General features: G+C 47.8%; 2 long non-coding RNA genes across 2 annotated transcripts; one reads left to right on the forward strand and one right to left on the reverse strand.

Moving 5' to 3' along the window:
• Positions 1-26,292, forward strand: LOC117065475. The gene is made up of 3 exons (XR_004429936.1): positions 1-421; positions 6,503-6,596; positions 25,895-26,292. It is a non-coding gene; the product is annotated as an uncharacterized LOC117065475 (long non-coding RNA).
• Positions 6,506-18,444, reverse strand: LOC117065476. Its single transcript, XR_004429937.1, has 3 exons — positions 18,368-18,444; positions 16,474-16,527; positions 6,506-6,605 (listed from the first exon to the last, which is right to left on the reverse strand). It is a non-coding gene; the product is annotated as an uncharacterized LOC117065476 (long non-coding RNA).
• Positions 26,293-26,412: the final 120 nt, after the last annotated feature.

Below are 26,412 nucleotides of genomic sequence, written 5' to 3' on the forward strand. Positions count from 1 at the left end.
TTATCCGTTTAGGATTAAAGTCTAAGCGAGTGACAGAGTCACATGCACCGCTGGCAGCATTTCCCGGTGCTCCACGGTGTCCATTCTCATGCCTGAGAAATGGGTGTCCTCGAAGGGACCTGGCATTGGCCACCGACATTTCCCGAGCCCCTAGCAGGCGGCAGGTGCTGTACAAGGCACAGAGAACAAAAGCTGTGCCATACACAGCTGCCTTGAGGGGCTCACAGCCTAGGGGGCGGTTAGACTCTGAAGTCGATTCTGAGCTGCAAAGAGAATTAACGGTTTATTGAACATTTACTATGTGCCAAGCCGAGGACCGAAAACTTTATGTGATGAAGGCTTATCAAATTCTCACAGCAACTCCATAAGGAAGAGCCTATTATTTTTCCAGTTTTTATGGATAAGGAAACTGAGGTTGCAGGTGAGTAAAAAACTTAGCTACGGTTGCTGGGTTTCAGACCCAGGCCGAATGGCTCCGGGACGGTGGTTGGTATCTCCTCGTGTGCTAGGAGGAGAACAGCTGCAGAGAAGACCCTGGGGTTGTGCTGCCTGACCCTGGGTTCCCTCTGGACACTGGGTGCCCATCCAGAGAAGTCCTCTGTAAGGCAGAGCGGCCCAAAATCAGGAAGCCCTGGGACAGGGTCTACCACTGGCCTTGGCTTGGGGCAGCAAAAAATAATACTGTTCGAAGAATCAGGACGAGTGAGTTGCTCTGCCACTAACCAGCTGTGTGACCTTCACAGTCACTCTCCTTCTCTGAGCCTCATTTGCCTATGTAAGATGAAGATTCTAAAATTATTTGGGGCTACGGAATTCTATTATCTTAAGACTCCAGCTACCCTTGAAAATAGCCATTGCCCGGTTGATACAGCACCTCCTTCCTGCACTTCTTTCTGCCCCACCTCCTGCCCTCTACCCCGGCTGGCCCGTATCTGTTGCAATGGAGCACTTTAATTTCCGCCTTTGGTTTCATAATTCAAGAACAGCACCATCTGCCACATTAAATCCACGCTCTCTGCTTGCCTCCTTCTCAAAACAAGGGCTGGATAAAGGCTTCATCCGGTTTATTTCATGGATGGAGCAAGAGCTGGCAAAACCAAATGGGGACAGCTTTGGCCTGGCAAGCTGCATTAATCCCCTAATCTTCTGGTAGGGCCCCAGAGCTCGTTCTGTTGTCCCCACTGCCTGCCCCAGCCAAAACATGATGCTGCTGCTGAGAGATGACGTTTACAGAGACCTTTGTGAGTCAGGCATTTTCTTAAGTGCTGTAGGCATTTTCTTAAGTACTGGGGCTGACCATAATGCCCCCACTTTAGAGATGCAGAGACTGAGGCCTGGGAGGCTTCAGAAATTTGCCGAAGGCCCACACAGTCAGCCAACAACAAAGACTGAATGTGAACAGGCTGTGGAAATAAACACAGACACGCGAAGACAGCCAGCCTGAAAGAAGCTGGACTTCACAGCCAAGCTTTCTGACCATTGATTTTTGAAAAGTTGAGGCTGGGCACAATGGCTCATGCCTGTAACTCCAGCACTTTGGGAGGCCGAGATGGGAGGATTGCTTGAGCCCATGAGTTCAAGACCAGCCTGGGCAACATAGAAAGACTCAGAGACCCTGTCTCTAAAAATATTTTTTTTTTTTTTAATTAGCCAGGCATGGTAGTACACACCTGTACTCCCAACTACTCAGGAGGCTGAGACAGGAAAATCGCTTGAGCCCAGGAGGTTGAGGCGGAAGTGAGCTATGATTGCACCACTGTACTCCAGCCTGGTCGATGGTGAGACCCTGTCTCAAAAAATAAACAAGTAAAGTAAAAGAAAACTTGAGGTCATATTTCTTTATTCAACATTCCTGCAACACATTTTTACTGAGCAGCCTGCTGTATGCCATGTGCTACTCTCCATGCAGGGGAGTCCCCCACGAGCAAGGCCCAAGGGGGTCCCTCTCATCAGACCGATCTAGTCCACAAGACAGGCACCAAGCCAGCAACTGAACAAGCAGGCAGGATCATTTTAGGCTGTGACAAGGTGTCATGAAGGAAATACAGTGGGGGGCATGAGAGAAAGAAACGGGTGATGCTCAGGGAAGCCTTCCTGAACGGGAGGGTCTCTGGGCTGAGGGGATTGCGCCTTGCTACAGGCTTTCCCAACCTTGGCACTGTGGATGCTGTGGATCCCATAACTCTTTGTTGGGGGATTGTCCTGTGCATTATAGGATGTTTAGCAGCATCCCTGGCCTTTACCCACGAGATGCCAGTAGCGTCCCATTTTCCAGGGTGACAACCAAAAAATGTCCCCAGACATTGCCAAGTGTTCCCCTGGAGGGCAAAACCACCCTCACTTGAGAACCCCTGAGTCACAAGACCGGCAAAGCAGGCAACATGGGATGAAGGAATAGCCAGGCGAGCTGCAAAGTTGCTCAGTGTTTGAGATCCAGGAAGAAGGTTGGTTTGGCTGGAGGGCAATGGGCCAGGGAAGGATGGCAGGATCATCATGGCCACGTGCTCTGCAAACTCTCCAGAAAGTGCTCAGCAAAATTCATGGAGTCTCTTGGCTGTGCCAGGCATTGTACTAGCTGTGCCCGAGGATTCAGCTCATGCTCCAAGGTGATAATAGTCGGGGTGGCTGGGTAAGACACAACAGCTGTCAGCCTCGTGCTAGCCATGGTAACAGAATATTCTGGACTAAAAGCAAGCAGAAAGGCACTCCAAGGGCAGTGACCACGGTGTAAGAGACCCTGGAGAAGGCAATGTCTGGGTCCCTTTTTGAAGAGGAGAGAGCAGGCAGCTGTGGCCTTCACCTTCCCAGCGCCCGCCCCTCCATTGCCCATAGCAACTGCGCATCCCCATGCCTAGCTGCACACAGTTTTGGTGGAATTTCTAATCATGGTGTCCCGTTAGACTGGCCAAGGGGCTGGCATGAGACCCAAGCTTGGCCGTCATATACTTTCTTCCTGGAATCAGGATATTGGCCAGAGAAACCCAAGGGCATTGAACAGCTAGAGTCAATTTTTCTAATGGAAGTGAAACAAAGCATGTTCTTTTGTTCTGGCATTATTTTTTGACTATCTCAACTCCCTAAGACACAAGTGTTTCTGTCTCTTCCTAGGCCTATTTTTTTAGCTTTTCCTTCCAAATCCCTTTCAATACCCCTCTATTTAATTCACCAGAGTGGGTTTCTAATGTTTGAAACCCCAATGAAAATAGAAACAGTATAATGTGAACAGGGACAAGAGAGTGTAGGTTTCTGATTCACTGTGCTCATCACTTCACAATAAATAAACTGCGTGTCCCCCTGTCTCCTAGTTACAAGCAGGGTGCTTCACCAAGGCCTGACGGTGTCTTTTTCTCTTCATATCCACAGTGCCCAGCTCAGGGTTGACTTCTCCTTTGCACCTGCCATAGTTTGTAATTATGCATTTGTTTGTGGGGTAATTTGTTTAATGTCATCTACTCTCACTATGTTGGAAGTCCCACGAAAATAGAATGCATGGAGCCCAACTTATTAGGATGGCCAACTGTCCCAATTTGCCTGGGGTGGGGTGGGGGATTCCTGAGACATGACTTCCAGGGCTAAAATCAGGAAAGTCCAGGGCAAACTGGAACAGTGTCTGTTCTCTACCAGTGTCTGGATACGGGAAGTCTTCAAGCACCAGTTGTCCCAGTCACTCAAGGAATATATGTTGAGATGAATGGAGGCAAACTGCAGCACAACAGAAGGCGTATGCTTTCATGCAAAAACATTTCTTCATGCCTGCTGTGTGCCAGGTAACCAGCTTGTCAGAAGCAGAGGACTCAGGGAAGGAAATCCCAGCAGCCAGGACTGCCATAGGATTGTAGGTTGAAATTGTGCTGCATGAGGTCTTGAGCATCAGGCTAAGAAATCTGCATGCAGCACCCAGGTGAGGCAGGTCCCCTCTGACTTCGGAGAAGGGAGGAGATACAAAAACAGAATAATTTAGGAATGATGCATTGGCAGCGCCTCCCAGGGACTCTGATAAGGAAACCACTGCAGGAGGAATCCGCGGGGCTACTGAAACAGGGGACAGAACCTGAAGTTAGCAAGTTATTTGGTTGTTTCTTTCCAAATTCTGCACTGGGCAGAGAGAAGGGTTTAGCAACTTCCTTTTTCATCTCAAGCACAGCCATCTGCTAGTTCAACAAGCAGAAAATCCACCCCCAGGAAACGTGAATTTATTTGTGGGTATGTGATGGATCCTACATCTTTACTCCTTAGGAAGATTTAGCTACACAACCCATGCAACGGGGCCATCCCCTTGATAGATTTCAACTCTGTTGCTCAGCAGGTGAGAACATATTTATGTGCAGCTGCTATAGACAGTGTTTTTGTCTGCCTGCCCCTAACCCAGTCTTATACTGAAAGCTAACCCCCAGGCGATGGTATTAGTAGGGAGGCCTTTGGGAGGGGATTAGGCCATGAGGGTGGAGCCCCATTGATGAGGTTAGTGCCCTTAGAAAGAGACCCCAGAGAGCTGCCTGGCCTCTTCTGCCACGTGAGGGCACAGCAAGGAGCTGTCTGTGAACCAGAAAGTGGGCCCTCGTCAGATTCTGAACTGCCAGTGCCTGATCTTCAACTTCCAGCTTCCAAAACTGCGAGGAATAAATTTCTGTAGTTTATAAGCCACCCAGTCTATGGTACTATGTTATGGCAGCCTGGATGGACCAAGACAGCAGCCAAACAAACTTTTGGATGGGGCCTCACAGACTTTCAGGGCCTGGAGATCCTCCGAGAAGAACATCTCTCTAATTCAGCTCCCTCATTGCAAAGCAGGGAAAGAATCTTATTTGCATGGTATAATAAGCAAGAAGCGGGGGCTGGACTACTGTCTCTTTAACTCTTCTCAATAAAGAACTGAATCATATAATAGGGAACCCCTTGCCCCTGGGGAGTAGGGGAAAGTGAAAAGACAGGGAAACAAATAGATTTCATCCTGTGGTGAGAGAGTTTTTCTCCTGTGAAAATTCTCTTTCAATCCTTCTCATTACACCAAGAAGAAAATCTCACTTTGGTACTAATAGGTCTTTAACACCTCCCTCAAACTTTAACACCTCTCCGAATCTCCCTTTCAAATGGGAATCAAACAGGCCTCAAGCCCAGAGTCTGCCACAGGCAACCCTATTCCTCTAGAATGAAATATTCTAGAATTCCATAATATTGTTTTATTTTCGTGGTCTATCTTTTTACGGATAGCTTCTATTTGTAGCAGGTGAGATTGGCTTTCCATCTATGGTAGTAAGTTTTCCTTTTGAAGAAATGTATTTTAAGTTTTAAATGGGAGACAAGTTAAGGAAAAATAATGAGGGAAAGACTAGACCACATGGTATAGCAATAGCAAAATTATCGGTGGACCTTAAACCATTGAAGTTGGAAAACAGGAGTGGAGGACAGAAGGATGGGGTGGTGACCCTGGGGCCGCTCACCAGAGCAGGCTCCGCACATGTTATTAAGCAAATGTCAAGCCTGAAATTTAAAAGGTGGCTCTTTAAATGAATTAGAGTCAGAGACACTGGAAAGTGCCAGGAAATTCTTCATGTGATCTTGAACAGACAGAAACCTCCTGAGATGAGAGAGTGCAGAGCTATGATTTGACTTGGCAAAGGACCCTGCTGGTGAACAGGGGTGTCCCTTCTCTAAAAAATGATGTGCAGTGCATTTCTGTATGTTTCCTCTGAATAACCACTGAGACACCGGCAAGGGGAGTCATGGGGGTAGAAGGGCAGCCGCAGCAGCCACCACCTATCGAGATCCCGCTCAGCTCTGCCTGTACTGCCAAAAACCTCACCTCATCCTTTCAACAGCCCTATCATGCTAATGCTAGTAGCCTCTGATGCTTATGGAGCACACAGTATATGCCAACACCTCTTCAAAGTGCTCATTCATTCATTTAGTCCAAACAGCAACTCAAGGAGGCCATGATGATAACTCTCACTTTACGGATCAGAAAACTGAGGTGGAAAGGGCAGGTCACAGCTAGTGGTCGAGGCAGATTCAAGCCCAGACATTCTGGCCCCAGAACCTACACTCCAACTTTGTGGAGGGGACTGACAGAGGAGGATGCACAGCTACTGAATTGTAAAGTTAGCAAAACCATGCTCCCAAAGGTAGCATTTCCCCCAAAAGCAAGCTATTGCATTAATTCAATAAATGTTTGTTGAGCATCTGCTATGTGGGAAAGACCCTTCTTTTTGTTCCAGTCATCTGCAGCTGGGGGCTCTAGGTTCATCCCTGCCCTCCCCCAAGCAGGAGAGTAACCCTGTAGACTTCTTGTTAGGGACCCTGGGGTCTCTGGGTGAATCTGATGCAGACTCAGCCATCAGCCTGGCTGGGCCACAAAATCAGGAAGCTTGGACCAGTGCTGTGGAACCTTGATTCCTGTCCCAGTTTTGTCATTTCCTGCCTCAGCCTCTTTGCAGCTCCCAGCCTTGATTTCCTCACCTCCAAAATGGAGGTCTTAATTACAGTGGTCTGGCTTCACTCACAGGGTTATTGTGAAAATCAAAAGAGATTGCGCAGGGAAAAGCCTCTTCAATCTGGAGCTCCAGGTGATGGTCGTCATCTGTCCATGTTGCTCTCTGGTGAGTCCTCTAAAAATAGAAATTACTGTTTGTTTCCAATTACAAAAGTTCAGGAGTTACAGAATAGCACACAGATTTCTAAACATGGTTTATTACCCCACTACTTGTTAATAATCTCTACTAACCTGTTGGTGTATTTCCTTCTGGATACATAAAGTTAAAGGCAGTTGACCCCTGAACGATATGAAAATTGGAGTGTTGACCCCCCTCACAGTTGAAAATCTGCATACAACTTTTGACTCCCCAAAAACTTAACTACAAGTAGCCTACTGTTGACTGTAAGCCTTACCGAGAACATAAATAGTCAATTAACATATTTTGTATGTTATATGTATTGTATATGGTATTCTTACAATAAAGGAAGCTAGAGAAAAGAAAATGTTATTGAGAAAATCATAAGGAAGAGAAAGTATATTTATGTTCATTACACAGAAGTGGCTCATCGTAAAGGTCTTCACCCTTGTCATCATCATCTTGAGTAGGCTGAGGAGGAAGAAAAGGAGGGGTTGGTCCTGCTCTCTCAGGGGTGGCAGAGGTGGAAGAAAAGTCACTTATAAGTGGACCTGTACAGTTCAAACCTGTGTTGTTTGAGGGTCAGCTGTATAATGATTGCCTACTTAGAATCCAGTAGCTTTCCACAGCACTTGGAAGGAAATCATTTCTCCTTATCAAACTCCTTATCAACACTTCACCTTGACTTTCAGTCTCTGTGTGATTTGGCCCTGCTTGCCTCTCCTACCTCTTCTCTCTGTACTCACACATGATTTCTCTTTCGTTTTTTCCCTCCTAATACACCAATGGCTTTGCCCCTCCAGGCCTTTGCCTCTTTGCCTGAAATGCTCTGGATTTCATGACTCTGGAAATCATGACTGGATTTTTTTTTTTTTCAATGTGCAAGTCATGGCCGAAATGTCACCTCCTTGGATAGTCCTTCCATCTTCACACACACTAAACTAGTCCATCTTACATGCCTTTCTTCATGGCATTGTGTGCCATGCTCAGAAATTATCTTGTGTATTCTTAAGTCTATATGTTTATTGCCTGTCTTCCTCCAGACAACTTCCCACCCTAAACTTGTTCCTCTCCATATCCCCATTACCCAGAATGGTGCTTAGCTTACAGAACATCTTCATTACATAGTTAATAAGTGAATGAATTGGATTAATATACTTGTGAGGTGGGATCATACTATATTTAATGTTTTTATAACTGATTTTTCCCTTACTACGATGTGACCACCTTGACTTTGAATGCAAGTGTAGCGTTCCCTTGTATGGGTGGATCAAAATTTCTTTTTTTTTCTTTTTTTTTGAGACTGAATCTCACTCTATCACCCAGGCTGGAGTGCAGTGGTGTGATCTCTGCTTGCTGCAACCTCCACCTCCCAGGTTCAAGCGATTCTTGTGCCTCAGCCTCCAGAGTGGCTGGGATTACAGGCACACATCATAATACCAGGCTAATTTTTGTATTTTTAGTAGAGATGGGATTTCACCATGTTGGCCAGACTGGTCTCGAACTCCTGACCTCAGGTGATCTGCCCGCCTCAGCCTCTGAAAGTGCTGGGATTACAGCCATGAGCCACAGTGCCCGGCCTGGATCATAGTTTTTTTAACTAAGCCCCCATTACTGACTAGGTGGGACGTTTCTGATTCTTGTGTTTGTAAGTTAATATTACATTCTACAGTGACCATCTTTGTCCATACACACATTGTCTCCTCTCTCATGAGAGATGTCCCATGACCATTTCCCTCGGATTAATTCCTAGCAGTAAAATTGTGGGATCAAAGGGTTACATCATTTTAATCCTCTTTATATATATTACCGCGGTCTGCAGAAAGGTTATATAATTTCTGAGTTTGCTGTAATGACCCTTAGCTTGTGGGCTTCTTAGTGGAATGCTCTGAAGACCATGGAAATATCATTCTCCTCTTACCCAGGAGAGTAAAGGTTGAGGCCCTCCGGCAAGACAGACCATGCCCACTTACTCTGCAGAAACTTCCTCCCTTTCTGATAACAGGAACAACTCTCAGCTCTGCTGCTCAGGCCCAATGTGTGATACACAGGAATCCCCTGAGCAGTGATGTTCCGAAGCTAGAAGTCACTCCAGCCAGGCTGAGGAGCTTATCATTCTAGAAACTAATACCAGCCAGCCAGACTGTGCCAGCTCAACCTTCCTCCCTTTGCTCTCCAAAGCACACCTTGCCTTGGTCACCTGACTCCACTGAGCTCAGCCCATATTTGGCCAAGCCAGATGGGCCTCTGCTCGACGTGCCTTTGCTTTGTGACCTGCTCCACATCATTTTTCAAGGTCTAGCTTTCCTCCCCAACTTCATTTTCACCTTCTAGAAAGCCCCTTTTCATGGTACAGCTCTCAGGGATCCTCTCCCAGCCCAGAACTGCCTGTAACTCTGATTACCAGCCTCTCCATCAGCATTTGACCGTCTCACCACTTTGTGCTGTTTATATACCTTCGTGCATGAGTAACTCTAAATTTTCAACTGAGTGTTTTTCTCTCTCTCTGGGAGCTCACGCATAGTGTGACTGTCAGAACCTTTGAGAGAATCAGGGCTGGGATTGAGTCTCAACTCTGCCACCCACTAGCTCTGTGCATTTGGGCAGCACAGTCAACTCTTCTGAGCCTCAGTTTCTCCATCTATAAAATGGGGGTTACTATAGCACGAATTTGAAAAGATTACTCCAAGCATTCAATGCATGCAAAGTACTTAGCATAGGGCCTCCCACAGAATGATTATTAAAAAATCAGCAGCATGCCGGGCGCGGTGGCTCACACCTGCAGTCCCAGCACTTTGGGAGGCTGAGGCAGGCAGATTGCCTAAGCTCAGGAGTTCGCGGTTAGCTTTGGCAACACAGTGAAACCTCGTCTCTACTAAAATACAAAAAATTAGCCACGTGTGGCGGTGTGCCTCTGTGGTCCCAGCTATTTGGGAGGCTGAGGCAGGAGAATTGCTTGAACCCTAGAGGCAGAGGTTGCAGTGAGCCGAGATGGCGCCACTGCACTCCAGCCTGGGCGACAGAGCGAAACTCCATCTTTAAAAAAAAGCAACAAAATGGAGATATTCATCCTAATTTTGTTTTTCTAGACCTCTACAAAGGCTGAGCCAGTAACGTGTACAATGTTAAAAGAAATATTTGTGGAATGGAATGAGCGGATGTTGTGTAAACATTCACTGTGAGTGTATGTATTTAGTTATACTAACTAGAACCCTGGGGGACGAGAACCAGTTACCCCAGTATCTAGAGAAGAAGAAAGAAATCTCTCTCCTTAGCTGAAACCTTACTAAGAGCTCAGTCCAGAGCTTGCTTGAAAGTAAAGATATGTCATCCAATTTAATGCCCACACCAACCTCACAGAACGATCTTTTTATATCCCTATGCTAAGAAGACCTACCACTGACTGTGCCAGATCTGTGCAAGATGCTTTTGAAAAATGTAATTCCCTTTAAGCCCTCACACTATCTCAATGAGACAAGAATTATTATTACTGAAGAGGAAACGGGGTCAGAAAGTTTAAGTGAACTGCTCAAGGGCAAATGGGTAGTAAGAGAAGAAAGAAGATGAGTCAGGATTGAACAGAGGTTTACTCTGTTCAAATAAATAAAATTAAATTAAAACGGCTGCCCCTTCACCACCTGATTCCCTGACATTCTCACATGGGTTCAGTTGGTGTTTAATAGGAGCTGAATTTAAATCTCATGGTGATCTGTTAAAGACTTGGATCTTCTAATAGATGCTTCAAAGGGAGCAGTTTCTATTTCCGCTGCCCACGGAGATCTCGAGGGAGATTTCTCCCCACCCCTGCTCTGGCGTCACGATGTTCTTGTTTTTCTCTGGGCCCTGTGACTCAGCACATGGCTCCAGATGGCTTCCTGCATTTCCAGCCTTGTTGGCTGGGGCGCCCAGGCCCTGGTACAGTAAGCAAACCAAAACTAAGTTGCAACAAAGCATCGACGTCTCCCCGTCCCTGCCCTCTGTTATGAAGACTTTGTGGTCCACAACTCACGGTGGCCGGTCCCTCCATGGCTGGCCTCCCTGAAAAAGTCCCCCTCCCTCCTTACCCTGAGATTCCCACAGTTGGCCCCAGCGCATCTGATGCCTGAAGATGAGATCCGGGAGTGATCATTCTCCCAGCAACCAGTGAAAGGGCGAAGGCCCAGTTCTTTCACCCTTTGATCCATTATTGACTTTAGGCAATTTACTTTCTCAGCCTCAGTGATCAGATGGGGACGCTAATGTTGTCTACTTCTGAGGGTTGCAGAGTTAGGGTTGCCACACAAAACACAGAAAGTCCAGTTACATTTGAATGTCAGATAAATGATGATTTATTTCCATACAAGCATGTCTCAAATATTGCTCACATTTAACTGTGTGTCTCATGATTGTATTTGTTAAATCTGGCAACCTTATGTGGAGAGTGGCCTGAGATAACAAAGGCACAAATGCTTTGTCACCTACGGAGAGCTGTGCACTTCATGATAACTTTTCCATGAAACATATGCGTGTGCACCCACAGCAACCAGCTTTGTCTGGAGCGTAGAACAGGTAGTTTCAGGCAGGTGGTGGAGGATGTGTACCACCTGAGTCTATGAGTTGAGATCCCTGGGTCTTGTTTGCCAATGGACTGATCTTCGGACATTTCACTTCTGAGCCCTCAGTGCTTTCATCTTGAATTCTCTCAAATGCTTGAATTAAAAATATAGAAGCAACAGACGCCCAAAACATTGCCTATTACTGATTGACTGGCATGTGTCATAGGCCAAATCTCCTTTTGATTTTGTGGTTAAAGAAGAAACAAGTAGAATAATTTATAAGTGTAAATTCTTATTTATTACATCCTTTATTATGTAATAAAGAATGTCTGTGCACAACATTTAGCTCTAATATGTTCTAACAGTCCTGCTTAACATAGAAAAACAAAAGGAACCAGCATACTATAAATAGACTACAGTGTTTATTTTTGATTTGGGGTGTCGCCTCCTACTAGAAATCTAAATTCTGTGAGAGGAGAGATTTTTGCCTGTTTTGTTCCCCAGGACTGAGAACAGTGCCTGGCCCAGGAAGGGTGGATATTTGATCAACTGAAACCAGTTTAACTAGCTACATTAAAGAAAAATAAATGCAGTGAGGCACAGAGGCTCATGCCTGTAATCTCAGCAATCTGAGAGGTTGAGGCAGGAGTATCGCTTGAGCCAAGGAGTTCAAGGCCAGCCTGGGCAACAAAGCAAGACTCTGTCGCTGCAAAAAAATAAAAAAATTAGCCGGATGTAGTGGCGCATGTCTGTGGTTCCGGTTACACGGGAGGCTGGAGCGGGAGGATCTCTTGAGCCCAGGATGTCAAGGCTGCAGTTAGCCATGTTCATGCCACTGCACTTCAGCCTGGATGACAGAGCAAGACACTGTCTAAAAAAAAAGAAGAGAGAGAAGGAAGGAAGGAAGGAAAGAAGGAAGGAAGGAAGAAAAGAAGGAAGAAAGGAAGGAAGGAAGGAAGGAGAAGGGTAGGGAAGGGAAGGGAGGGAAGGGAGAGAGGGAGGGAGGGAGGAAGGAAAGAAAGAGAGGGAAAGAAAGGAAGGAAGGAAGGGAGGAAAAGAAAGAAAGAAGGAAGGAAAGAAAGAAAGAAAGAAAGAAAGAGGGAGGGAAGGAAGGAAGGAAAAGAAAGAAAGAAGGAAAGAAAGAAAGAAGGAAGAAAAGAAAGAAGAAAGAGGAGGGGAGGGGAGGAGAGGAAGTGGAGGGGAGGGGAGTGGAGGGCAGGGGAGGGGAGGGAGGGCAGGGGAGGGGAGGGAGAGAGGGAGGAAGGAAAGAAAGAGAGAGAAAGGAAGGAGGAAAGGAAGGGAAAGAAAGAGAAAGAAAGAAGAAAGAAAGAAAGAGGGAGGGAGGAAGGAAGGAAGGAAAGAAAGAAAGAAGGAAAAGAAAGAAAGAAAGAGAAAGAAAGAAAGAAAGAGGAGGGGAGGGGAGGAGAGGGAAGTGGAGGGGAGGGGAGTGGAGGGCAGGGGAGGGGAGGGAGAGAGGGAGGAAGGAAAGAAAAAAGAAAGAAAGAAGGAAGAAGGAAGGAAGGAAAGAAAGAAAGAAAGAAAGAAGGAAGGAAGGAGAGAGAGAGAGAGAGAAAGGAAGGAAGGAAGGAAGGAAGGAAGGAAGGAAGGAAGGAAGGAAGGAAGGAAGGAAGGAAGAAAGGAAGAAAGAAAGAAAGAGGCAGGCACGGGAAAGAAATATTTCTGGAGCGAATCCACCTCCCTTTCTTGCTAAGGTATAGTCAGAGCCCTAAGTTTTTAGAGTGATTTACACCACTTCCCAGCGGGGTCTCCACTAACCAGCGACCCAGTCACTCAAGTGTCCAGTGACCTAGGTTGCTTCGGTATGCCTTTCTCCAAACTCCCCAAAGAGCTGCTGCTGTGTGTTTTCATTTTTTAACACATGTGCCATTAGCTCCCAAGGCAGTAACCAGTGCCCAGTACTGAGTCTTTGGATTCCATCATTGGCTGGTGTCACCAACAAAAGAAGTGCAGGCCCCTGCAGGGACCCCTCGGAGAGCTCTTGGGGCTTGCCTCTTAGAAGCCACTCTCTGACAGGGAGCCTGATATTATCAGTGACTGGAAGCAGCTTGCCAGTTCTTGCTTCTGCATTTGGGTCCCATCAAATGAAGGAGCCCCGTGACCCTCCTTCACTTCTATGTTTGTTTGTTCAGCGGTCACTGTTCCAGCATTCTCCCCGCATCATTCTCAAAGCTGCCCCCTCTTCTTCATCCCCATCACCTGCCCTAGTCCAGGCTTCCCCATCTCTCCCAGGACTGTTTTATGTCCCTGCCTATAGACTTTGCTTCCCAAATCCACCTTCCCCACTGTTCCAGAGCAATCCTTTTGAGAACCATGTCTTGGCAGCTGTTGACTTGTCCCGCGGCTCCCATTCTATGAGATTTAGGAAGCCGGATGCTCTTCCTAAAATGTTTCCAAGTTTCTCTGTGGGAGATGGGTAGAGATGGAAGCTATATTCTCATGGACATTTCTGGCTTTGAGTGCTTGCTTCTACTGAGTTAGTGTAGTGTAGGCATCAGTCACCTTGCATGCATGCATGCACACACACACACAAACATGCACACACATATGCCTATCAGGTGCCATCCAATCACACATCACGTCCACCCAGATGTGGCTTTGGCCCCTTTCCCCTATTTTTCACACCAGAAAGCTCATGCTGGTTACTTTTGTGAGCATCGGGCTTTCCTGAATATTTCTGGATGGAGAAATTCATATGTCAGCAAGATATCGACTTCAGTGTTTTCAATTATGTACTTTTAAATAAATATAGCATGCATGGATTCATTCTCTTCATTAAAAAATAGGGAGAAGGACAGGATAGAAAGAGATTTGTTAAAGGATACAAAATTCCTAGATGGCTAGATAGGATGAAGAAGTTCTAGTGTTCTCTCGCATTGCAGGATGACTATAGCTAGTACATAACATAGTAGATAGTTTCAAATAGCTAGATGGAGGATATTGAATGTTCCCAACACAAAGACATGATAAAGATTTGAGATGATGGATATGCCAATTACCCTGATCTGCTCACTATATATTATATGTATCAAAACATCACTATGTAGCCCATGAATATGTATAATTATCATTTGTCAATTTCAAAGACAAAAGAGTTAAAGCATCAGAGATAATGCTGAGGAGGTGGACCAGGAAGGAGGAGTTTCTTGACATCACCATGGAGTCTCCAGCCAGCCCGGGACTGCTTACCTCTTGGGCTTCCTGTTGCAAGATATAAATAACCTCTACATGCTGGGTGGCTGTGAGCAGGTTTTCTGCTCCCTGCAGCTGACAATGCTATCTGAGACATCCCTACCTACCACTGAACCTCCCTTGTCTTCCGCCGTCACTTTAGCTTCTTACCGGTCTTTATTTTTCTACCTAGCACTTCATCACTGGCTGACAAGGTATTATTTTTGAATTGCTTACAAGTTGGTCTCTATTTTCCCATGAGAATGTAGGCTCCACGTGGAGAAGGAGTTGGTCTTCTGCCCATGTTATCCGTAGGGCCTGATGCAATACCTGGCACATAGCAGGTGTTTGATAAGTATTTGTCAAATAAATGAATGAATGCAAATTTGATCACCTTCCTCCTCTTTCAGAAGATAAAATCCAAGCTACTCAGATGGGCAAACAAGGTCATTCCTGCCCTGGACACCACCCGCTCCACCCACCTTGTACCAAGCTCCATCTCTGCACCCTCTGCTGGGCCTTTGCACAGGCTGTTCTCTCACATGCGTTAATTGAGCATCTTCTACATGCCAGCTGCCGTTTTTGGCATGGGAGATAACTCAATGAACCAGCCAGCTGTGGTGAACATCCAGTGGAGGTCAGCAGAAAGGAGAAATGTAGGCCGTCAGTACAGTGTGGCCAGTCACAATACAAGGTGGGATACAGGGAATTAAGAGCTCCTCAGTGTCTAAGTAGCAAACCCCTATTCATTTTTTAAGGTCCAGCTCCAATGTCCCGTCTTCTAGGAAGGCTTTTCCCAGACCCTGTGTTGGAGCAGATGCTCCTGGTGCTCCCTAAGCCCCTTGGCCTTCTGCTGCCACTGAACTCCGCCCACTTGTTTGTCTTTGCCTGGGTCCTTGTGCACCTCTCCAGGCAGCCTGCGAGCCATAGGGCCAGGAGCCCTGTCTTATTGTATCCGTAGCCCAACGGCCCAGTGCAGGGCTAGACATGGCAGGTTTTACTGGGTTCAGCCATTGACTTGTCCCTTCCTTGGCCTGCTGTCCTCCTCTCCAGCCCCCTTCACTTGCTCAAGTTGCAGGTTTCAGGCTGACTCTGTCTCTCCTTTTCACACTCAGGTCCCCAGACATTTCTTTATCTTGTTCTGAATTAATCCTTCCTCTTTCGAGGGAAGCTTGGGGTGGGGAAGTGACAGCTTTCTCTTGGACTGGCCAGTAAAGTTCAGATGAAGGGCCAGAAAAAGGTATCCAAACTCTTAGCATTCTTTATTCCTCAGGCTAGGCCCCTCCTTCCCTCCTTGCTTTCTCTGTCTTGCATTGCCACCCAACCATACTCCCCTCCCAGAATGTGACAGATTCCTCATGCCTCTGCACCTCTGCACCTGCTGCTTCCCTCCGCCAGAGATGCTGTTTCCCCACCATCGCTTCCTGATGAAAGTTGCCACACTCTGTGAAGCCAAGTACCCATGTTACCTTCTCAATACAGCTCCTCCCATGTCCCCTTCCCCATCCCCAAGCACAACAAATCGCTCCCATGGTGCTCTGTGCTTCCTTGGCTGTAGCTGGATCCCATGGCATTCTGGTGGCTCATCCATGGTCACATACTCTCAGATGTGAGCTCCTCATCACCTGGGTCAGGGAGAAGTCTGTGCCCCATCTCTCTTTGTTCTTCCAGTGCTCAGCATAGAGCTTGCCACACTATAGAACCACATAGATGATTGTTGCTTTGGGTGGCTGAGGTCTTAGGCAAGGGAGTGAGAAGGAGTGGCCACCCTTCCTGGTAACAGCACCTTATTTGCCTCTGGGGAACCATCTTCCCCACTTTCCATCCATGTGGCTTGAATGGGACTGACCGAGATGCAGGGCAGGGCTTATGACCTAAGGCAACCCCATCGGACAGCGCATCCCCTGACCTAAGAGACTGCTCAGTGGTGGGCATGTCACCCAAGCCTGGCCCATGAGACCGTGGCAACAAAATTAAAGATGAGCTTGGAAATTGAGTGGAGGGCAGATGAGGGCAGGAGAAAAAGGATAAACCAAAACTAGAATTTGTGCCCTTATAGTGTGTCCATGAAGTCTAAGATATTTGACAGAGTCTGGCCACACTCATGGCTCTGTGTTTCCTAGGGACCAAAGTGTTCTTACCTCACAATCTGCTCTTGTTGTGGGAGGATCACGATTGGGCCTTGTTGGCAGCACCTAGAGTCGAAAGAAGCAAAACACGACAGTGAGCTGCGGAGAAAGAGCAGGCCTTTGGAGTCAAACGATCTGAGTTCAAGTCTTAGCTCTGCTACTTACTGGCTGCACACAAGTCCCTTGTCTCCCTGACGCTTGGTGCCTTCATCAGTGAGACATGAAAATCGATTTGTAAGATCACTGTCACAAATAAAACATGCATGCAAATAGCAGTTAGTCATCTACTGCAGGGATTCCGTTGTAATTCTGTGTTGGTAGTCTGTTACAATCATCTAAGGTAGGGATGTGGAAGTGGATGAGGAAGCTTAAGCTGTGGCACGGAGAGTAAGAATGGAGAGGATGATAGAATAAATATTATCCAGGGAATATTAGTCCGAAATCTTCTGTTTGCAATTGACAGAAACCCCACTTGAAAGCATGCTTCACTGGGCGCAGGGGCTCACACCTATAATCCCAGCACTTTGGGAGGCTGAGGCGGGTGGATCACAAGGTCAGGAGTTCGAGACCAGTCTGGCCAATATGGTGAAACCCCATCTCTACTAAAAATACAAAAATTAGCCGGGCATGGTGGCACGTGCCTGTAGTTTCAGCTATTCAGGAGGCTGAGGCAGAAGAATCTCCTGAACCGGGGAGGCGGAGGTTGCAGTGAGCTGAGATCGAGATCATGCCACTGTACTCCAGCCTGGGCAACAGAGCAAGACTCTGTCTCGAAGTAAATAAATAAATGAAATAAAAATGAAAGCATGCTTAAGCAAAAAAGAATCAGTCCACACAGCTGAAAAGTTCAGAGATGCATGGCCAGGAGGCTGGGTCTCTGCCTAGTACCCCGTTATGGTCCTGCTTTCCTGTGGGGTGACCTGATTCTCCACTGTGCACATGGAGGCTCCAGCTACCTCAGGTTGGCATATTTGCACAGTGAGCACTCCCTACAGGAAAAGAGAGGGGCTCCTCCCCTAGCATTTCTTACAAAAGTCTTGGAACTGAGCCTCAATGGCCACTCTTCCATCATGCTCCCATCCTAGAGCCCATGGTGGGCATGAGAGATATTCTGATTGACTGAGCCTGGGTCCTTAGTGCTGGGGGCAGGGGGGTTGGGGGGGCAGGGAGGAGAGAATCCAACCTCACCTTAACTACATGGAGTGAGAGTGGAGAAGGGGATCTCTGGGGTGCTGTCACTCAAAGAAGTGGGGTATACCAGGCAAATATAAAAAAACAGGTGTGTCTTCCAGGAGTTTAGCCATCCAAGGAAGGTTTGGAAGTGGGAGGCCAGGAAATCAATGGAGTCAGCATTAACTAGGTGGTTTTGAGCTTGCGGTCCCTGTCTTTGGTCTCCAGCAGGCCTCACAAGCATGACTCAGTGGTGAGGCTGCCGCACATGTGGTTTCGAAACCAACCTTTCCCCGTGGCCCCAGCACTGCGTTGGCGTGTCCCTGGGGCTGGCCCCATTGCCTGCCTGGAAATGCCCTCGGTTTGGGCCCTGCCTGAGTCTCTGGGAAGGTCTTTGATCTCCTCACCCCAGCTCTTCTGTTGGCTTCCTCCTCACCCTGGGACGAAGTCTGGCAATTGCTCAGAAAAAGGCCAAATGCCACCTTGCAATTTGCTGGGTCATCCTGGAACAAGTGCTGCTGGGGCTCCCTGTCCCTACCCAAGCAGAGGAAAGGTTCAGGACAGTGGGCAGGTGCCCCCACCCCCAGAAACGAGTAGAGCAGGAGGCTGGGCCCGGGGTGCCGGCGAAGACCCTGGTCAAGTGCTTATCTACAGTGATAAATGAGGTCATCATAGCTGCTAAGGTCAGTCCTCCTCGGGCATGTAAATAGCAAATAAGTTCATGCTTGGAGAATACCCTTTGAGAGAGGAGGCTCCTGCATGCCGAAGATCCTTCCTGAGCACCTTCTGCCCTCCATGTCCGAGCTGCACACTGGAACAGAGAGGTGAATAAAATGTAATCCCTACCCCAAATTGCTTGCCAGCGATGACAAGAGACAGACAAGTAGCAATCAGCCCACAGTACAGTACACAGAGTCTGTTTATAGGAGGACACTCTGGAGCTTGGGAAGTACAGAGGAGACATAAAAGGTACAGCCGGGGGACAAGTGGGAGGGACCCAAGGAGCCAGGCACTAAGCTGGCACCTGAAGTAGAAAGCTGGTGGAGTGAAGAAAGGAGGGAAAAGGCATCCATCCGAGGTGGAAGCAGCATGTGCAAAAATGCAGTGCTTGCTTAGGGGGCTGTAAGTGGAGCCCAGGGCACCAGCAGAGGCAATGGGAAGAGGGGAGATTAGAGGGAAAGATGGGACCAGTATTCGCAAGTTCTTTAACTGGCGCAGTGTCAAGGTCTGGTCCAGATTCATTCCCTCCGGTCCAGATCATTTTCTCAAAAACAATTAAACAGACACTCACGGAGAGCAAGTGTCTCCCTCCACAGGAAATGGTCTTAGCAAGGACTCGGCACTTCCTGGGAAAGCTAAAGGGATGTGTGACTTTCTGGGAAACCACATCCCAATATTTCCTGCATTCAAACCTCCAGAGCCCCCAAATCAGGCTTGTTTCTAGGAAGTCAAATCAACAGTGGAGGTTTGGACTGTAGCAGCAGCCAGGTGGGAAGACACAAGACACACAGCCCCTGCACACCCGGGCTGGCTGGACAAAGTGGCCGGGCAGATGCACAGGTAGGAAAGCCTGCAGGCGCTGGAGGTGCCCCCAGAAGAAAGACAAAACCATCTCTCTTTGTCCTCTTTTTTTGTTATTTGAAACTTATCATTTAGGGGAAGGTAAAGGCCATATGGTTGTATATTCCCAGCTGTGTGACCTTGGGACTTTCAGTTTCCTCAGCTGAAAAGGTGATGTGAGAATGACCCTAGGTCTAGCAAACCAAGCACCTGTGTGAGGAGATGCCCACTCACTCTTTTTTCCCAAGACCTTCCTCAGCAAAGCCCAGAGGTGCTCTCTCTCCCCACGCTGGAGACCAGCATGCTCTTCAGACAGCAGACTCTCCCTGGCAGGGTCATAAACCAAATGTCTAAATATTAAAAGTTTTAAAGCAAGCTAACAAACTGCTAGATAAAGTATGTCATACCTCCTCACATGATGGCAGAGCCTCCTGATGACCTAGAAGGCCAGATCAGAAAGACTAGACTCCTCGGAGTTTCACACTGGCATGCAGCAGCTACTTTCCCCATTCTCCATGTTTTCCTGCACCGAGAGAAAAACAGATACCAGGCACTCAGTCCACGCGGCCAAGCTCTACCCAGATCCCCCAAGCAGCTGCCCTTTGACCAGCCTTCAGGGCTGGAGCACCTACTGGCCATGTGGTCCACACTAGGGAAAATGGGAGAGGTCCAGGAGGCCTCAGAACTGGGCATGGGCATTTGGACAGGGAACCGCAGGGTCCTGGGAACCCAGAGTGTCCTCTGGAAGGGAGGCATGTGGGTTCCAAATGGGCATAGCCCTTTGTTCCCCAAGACTCCTCACTTGCAGTGAGGGGCAGTGTCTGAGCAAGACCTTCTAAAATGCAGGGCCTAGGGCTGGAGCCCCTCTTGCCCTGATCAGAGGGTGCTGGACAGGGAATCGGAGATGCAAGAATGTTAGGGTTGATTTTTTTTTTTTTTTTTTAGACTGAGTCTAGCTCGGTCACCCAGGCTGAGTGCAGTGGCAAAATCTTGGCTCGCTGCAACCTCTGCCTCTGGGTTCAAATGATTCTCCTGCCTCAGCCTCCTGAGTAGCTGGGATTACAGGTGCTCACCACCACGCACTGCTAATTTTTTTGGTGTGTATACTTTTAGTAGAGACGGGGTTTCACCATGCTGGACAGGCTGGTCTTGAACTCCTCACCTCCAGTGATCTGCCCACCTCAGCCTCCCAAAGTGCTGGGATTACAGGCGTGAGCCACCATGCCTGTCTGGAAATCAGCTTTTTGATTTTGCTATTTCCAAGTGAGATCTGAAGTAAGGCCCACAACCTCTCTGGCCCTTAGTTTTCCCCAGAATCAAACAATTTAGTCTCTGCACTTCCTTCTGGCTCTGGCCCAGGGTCCTAAAGCTGCTCCTGCCCTTCCTAAGGCCAGTGGGTATGGGCCATCAGCTTTGTCAAACCTTTCTGCCTGGTGCCAGCACCTCCAGGGCTACAATCAGCCTTGGTATTTAACACCCGGACTTTCCTCCCCAGCAGGCCTGGAGCTGAAAAGCAAGCAAACACACGCAAACCTTTTATTTCTTTCACCTGTGACCTGGGATCATGAAAGCTGTGAAATCCTGACAAGGCTCACCTATATTGGTGTCCAGGTCTTCCAGGCAGGACGGGCCTCCATCAGACCTGTTCACAGGTCTGGCTGGTTCTCCCAAGCTGGGTCCGTCATCAGGATCTTTAAAGAAAATCAATGAATGAAGCAAAATGGAGGACAGAGGGCTGCTGACTTAGTGCTGGGAAAAGCTGGTATGGGCCTGTAGGTTCTGCAGTGTTCAGAGACAGATAAGGCCTTAGGCTGAATGTGGGGAGAGGAAGGGGACCAGAGGAAGAGGGGACTAATTATTACTGCTTAGTGCGTTTTTCCTGGTGCCATAATATGTGTTGCTTTTTTTGTTTTTTTCTTTTTTGAGACAGAGTCTCGCTCTGTCGCCAGGCTGAAAGGCAATGGTGTGATCCCAGCTCACTGCAACCTCTGCCTCCCAGGTTCAAATGATTCTCTTGCCTCAGCCTCCCCAGTAGCTGGGACTACAGATGCGCAGCACCATGCCCAGCTACTTTGTTATTTTTTATTTTTGTATTTTTAGTAGAGGTGGGGTTTCACCATGTTGGCCAGGATGGTTTTGATCTCCTGACCTTGTGATCCACCCGTCTCGGCCTCCCAAAGTGCTGGGATTGCAGGCGTGAGCTACCGCGCCCATCCGTGTTGCATTCTTTTGCCTCTATTTTCTCGATAATGTAAGGACGTCATAGACCAGTGAACTCCTGTCCTTTCCAAGGCCTCGATTTTGGGAGTCGATGTAGGACTGCTCGCTTTTTATCTTGCCATGGAAAGACAGTATAAAGCAAATATCCACTCAATTGTTGATTCAGTTGACAAATACTTATTGAGGGTCTACTCTGTGCCAAGCATTCTTTCAAGCCTTGGGATACAGCTGTGAACAAGGCAGACAAAACTCCCTGCCCTCCTGGGAAGAGCCAGACCATGGCCCAAGCAGGAAATAAATCAGAGGTCAGATGGGCTAAGTGCTATGGAGGAAAAACAGGTCAGGCAAGGGGGAAAGGCACACTGTGGGTGGATGGCAATTTTCAATAGGGTGGTCAGGGAAGGTGTTCTTGAAAAGGAGACGTGTGAGTTAAGTTCTGAAGCTAGTGAGGCAGTGAGTCTTGTGGGTGGGAGTGGGTGGGGGAAGGACTCTAGGCAGAGGGAACAGCAGCACAAAGGCCCTTAGTCCTTTCCACTGAAAAAATAATCATCAAAGAAGGGAACTGGTGAGGTGGCACATGCCTATAATCCCAGCACTGGGAGGCCGAGGCCAGAGGATTGCTTGAGGCCGGGAGTTCAAGACTGTCTCTAAAAAGCATAAATAAGCCAGGCCTGGCGGTGTGTGCCTATGGTCCCAGCTACAGGCTGAGGTGGGAGGATCGCTTAAGCTCAGGAGTTCAAAGCTGCAGTGAGCTGTGATTGTGCCACTGCACTCCAGTCTGGGCAACAGAGTGAGACCGTTTCTGTAATAAAAATAGAATAATAATAAAGGAAGGATATAATCACAGAATAAGGGCCAGTCCTTCTTAAGGGAGGGCAATTGGTGACCCAGTATGTTGACATATATACACATACATAGGGAGATACATTAATTTGTCATTAGTTTATGCTGCATAGGGTAAGAACCCGTCCCAAGTCAGTTTTCGTCTGCAGACCAGCATGTGGCAAGTTACTGTTATTGCATTTTACAGGTGAGGAATCTGAGCCTCAGAGAGGGAGTGGGTTTTGTCCAGCATCATGACAGCTGAAGCCCACAGGCTAGGATTTGAACCCAGCTCCTGGAGACACCAGGGCCTTTGCGCCTGTCCGCTAGCCATTCTGGCCTGCTTCACAGCCACGCCTCCTGGCCCCGGCTCCAGGGCTCCACGACTACTGATTAAAAGAACAGCTTTGCCATCTGGTTTAACCTGATTTTTCCTCCTCCTTTTTCTTCCCCAAACTGCATGCCCAGGAAGGAGGCTGGGGCAGTATGGACGGCATCTGAGCTGGGAGGACGGACGGGGTGGGCAGGCGGGCAGGGCCGCAGACTGCTCCTTTTGGGAGATCCATAGGCAGCTCCCAGCGCTATGCCTGCTGGGGCCTTCATGCTGGCATTTGGCCCATTCAGGAAGTCTAGGTTAGGTGTGGCCTAGAGACAGCACTGCCTCAAACTGACTCATGCCAGCGAGCACTGGCTAGCTACCTGCTCTGTACCCAGCTCTGTGCTGGGAGCTTTGTGGGTTACTTCACCGAAATGAATCCCTTCAACAGCAGTGAAACGTAGGCAAGAGACCCATTCATTTGTTCATTCACTCATTCCCACGTTCTTTACACCACACTTTGCTGAACACCACTTCATTCCAGAGGACACTACCTCAGGCTCTGCGATGGGCCAGGCATTGTGCCAGGCACTTGTGTTCTTATTTTAAAAGGTACTAAATCAGAGTATGATATAGAGAGAAAGACTTTGAGGTCCATAGAGGAATTCGATCAGAGGAGACGTGGGGAAGTTTGGAGAGGAGGTGGGATCTGGGCTGAGCCCTGCAGCAGCAGAGTTTGGGGTGGGGAAAGGGCATTCAGGCAGGGGTAACAGAGGCCAGGCAGCAGGATAAAGAAGAGTGCGTTTGGGAACCAAGTGTTGACTGACCCTCTGGAACAGGGTTACCCCCACAGGACAGTGGGGAGAAGGGTGGTTAGGCAGGAGGCTGGGAAAGTTGGTTCCTCATCTAGTCTTTGTAAGTGGCTCCCAAGGCCACCCACCAACCTCTCTGACCCTCAATTTGCCATCCTGTGAATCAGATTTAATGACCCTCATCCTGCCTTGTTATAGGGAGGTTTTGAAGGTCAAAGGAAACGCAGAGACTTTGTTATGCAGAGAGAGAGAGAGAGAGAGGTCACTTGACCCTGGTTTTGCTTCTGTCCCAGGGGTGTGTGGGCCCCTGGGTTTCAATGGTTTCTTCAGGACTGGCCTCCAGCCACACCTTGCCAGCCCTGCAACCCCCACCCCAGGTGCTCCTGAAGGTCAAGAGTGTGTCCTGCTCATTTGCATCCCGTGCATGGGGTAGGTGGTCAGAGCCCAAGTCAAGGAGTTAGCTTAACAGCAGCCTGATCCCCATTCAGGTGCGCATGGCCCCGGCGGCCCCTGGCAAATTACTTTCATCTCTGAGCCTCAGTGTCCTTATAACAGGGCTGTTGTGAGCTGTGGTGAGCAGTAGGTGATACGGAGCTTGCGTTCAGCCCCTGTGAATGACTTGCTGGGACTGCTCTAAGCAGGGACCTCACCTCTCTTCCCAGGATATCCTGGAGCAGGAAGGCTCTTGCTGGTTCAATTCCCAACTGACAGTCAATTACTCACTCGCTCACTGTGTTCACTCACTACATTCACCCACTCCTTCAACGAATGTTTACTGACCACCTTCCAGGTACCCAGCACAGCACTGAGTGCTTTGTTGTTGCAATGTTTAAGACAAGGTTTTTGACCTCAACGGAGAACTTATAATTGAATTAAAATTGGCAGTCAACATGTAATTATGTGCCTCCTGGATGGGGCAGGTGGCAGTTGACGGAGTGCAGAGAGAGAAAAAGACACAGAAATTGTTAGGTTGGAGTAGGGTAGGGATATGCGTCAGGAAGACCTCTCAGAGGGTGTGGCCTCCAGCAGAGTCTGTGGAACTCAGGAGGGCGGGGAGTGGAAGGTGGGCATTCCAGGTAAGGGAACTACCTGAGCAAAGGTATGGAGGGAGGCATGCATGTGGCCATAAAACCTGCTTAGCTGGAAGGAACAGGTGGAACCTTGTTGTACAGGTGGCCAGGGCTGGGCAGCAGAGGGCCAGGAGACTGAGTACTTCCTGCAGCCTGGATTCCAGGGTGTTGACAGGAGGAGGCTGCAACACGAGCTAACTCAGAGGTTCTGAGGTAGTGAGGTGGGAGGGTCAGTGATGGGCTCTCCTCCCTGCCTGGCAGGCCTCCTGCCCCTTTAGATAGGATGCAGGGTGGGAAGAACAGAGCTCCTGCCCCTGATTCATTGTGTAGGTCAATACCCAACTAGAAGTAGGTCACTATGTTTCTCAGAGCCTTGGTTTCTAAACATGGAAAATTGGAGTGACTGGGCCAGATGGTCTCAATTGCCTTTCCAGCTCTGGGTTGCATCTGCCATGGCAGACCTACCCATCCTGGCTTCTCGGCAATCACCTTCCCCACCAGCCGCATGGTTAGCTTGTGTGCTCATGCTTGCTTCACGTGATCCTTCTCCTCCAACCTGACTCTGGAAGATTCCTGACCCTGGAGAGACACACTTCACAGCCAATCAGACGAATCCTTTGGAGAATTTAAACCAAGAGATCCAGGCCCTGGATCAATTAGATAGTGTTAGCCCTTAGATGCAAGATTATAAGAAGAAGAAAGACTAGCGTTTGTTGAGCTTTATTTCATTCTCACATCAACCCTGCAAAGTAAGCTCTGTTTGTATGCCCATTTTATAGATGACGAAATCAAGTTTAATGAAGGATCATGTTTGTCAGATTATGGCATGCAGCTGGTTATGATGCATCCCAATTCTCCAAGAAAAAAGTTTAAAGCAAAAATCAAAATATTTAGCTTTTAGTATATTTTAAGCTTAGTGTATATTAATACACATATTTAGTATAGTTGAGTATAGTACATATGATATATACTAAAATTATACTAAAAGCTAAAGATTTCCATTTTTAGTATATATACTAAAAATAATTGTAAGATATCTCTAGAGGAACCTATATTATTTTGTTTATGTAAATACCTATACCATGGACTGAAATTCCAATAGGAAATTCCGAATAAGTTCTACTAACTCTGAAACAAAATGTTTCTTGGAAACTGACACTGTAGATAAAGAATTTAAGGAGTCAAGTGAACATGGGTTTTATATATTGGGAAGGACCTTCCCTGAGATCTTTCGAGCCTGTATCTACCGTTAGTGTCTGTTGGTTGACATTTTCAGCACAGGCTTCTTCTCGGCAATATGGACACACGGGATATATCGGTGGGGAAAGGAGTGATGTGGATGTAGTTTGTCTGCATTGCTGCAATTTGGCTGCAGTGCTACTCCACCGGCACCTGCAGTAACAGTTCCATAGACAGAATATGACCTGGGTCTTTATCACTTGACTTTCCTGCCTCCCGCACAGGTAGCTGAGAGCTGGACAGATCTAAGCCCAGTGCATTAAAATCCCAGGTGGGCTGAAGTTCTGGAAAAGCAAGAAGAAAACACTCAGAGACAATGCAGATCTGCAGAGAGGGTGATGGAGCATGTGATCAGAGAGAAGCAGGGCAGCACTCCAGGAGCCCCAGAGAGACATGGAGAGGACGCTTTCGTTCTCTGGAAGCCCTGCGCACTTTGTGCAGCCTCAGATGTGAGATTGCTTCGAATCTTGATGGCCAGTTCCCATTTATGTAAACTTTTCTGAGTAAAAGTCATTTCTAGCAACCAGATAGTCCCTGATAAAGACCTCAGTGTTAATGATGATGTCTATGTCCTACTAATTAAGACCCTGGGACAGGCATCCTACTCCATAAACTTGACTACAGAAGAAATGTTACACTATTTTATTTCCCTGAGGTCTAATTAAATCTGACCCTGACTCCAAGAAGCAAGTACTTCTTGCTGAGGTACCTGAAAAATTGATGTCAGTTGTGAGATGAGATG

The sequence above is a fragment of the Trachypithecus francoisi genome, unplaced genomic scaffold (assembly GCF_009764315.1).
Source record: "Trachypithecus francoisi isolate TF-2019V2 unplaced genomic scaffold, Tfra_2.0 Lachesis_group2, whole genome shotgun sequence".
Classification (NCBI taxonomy): domain Eukaryota; kingdom Metazoa; phylum Chordata; class Mammalia; order Primates; family Cercopithecidae; genus Trachypithecus; species Trachypithecus francoisi.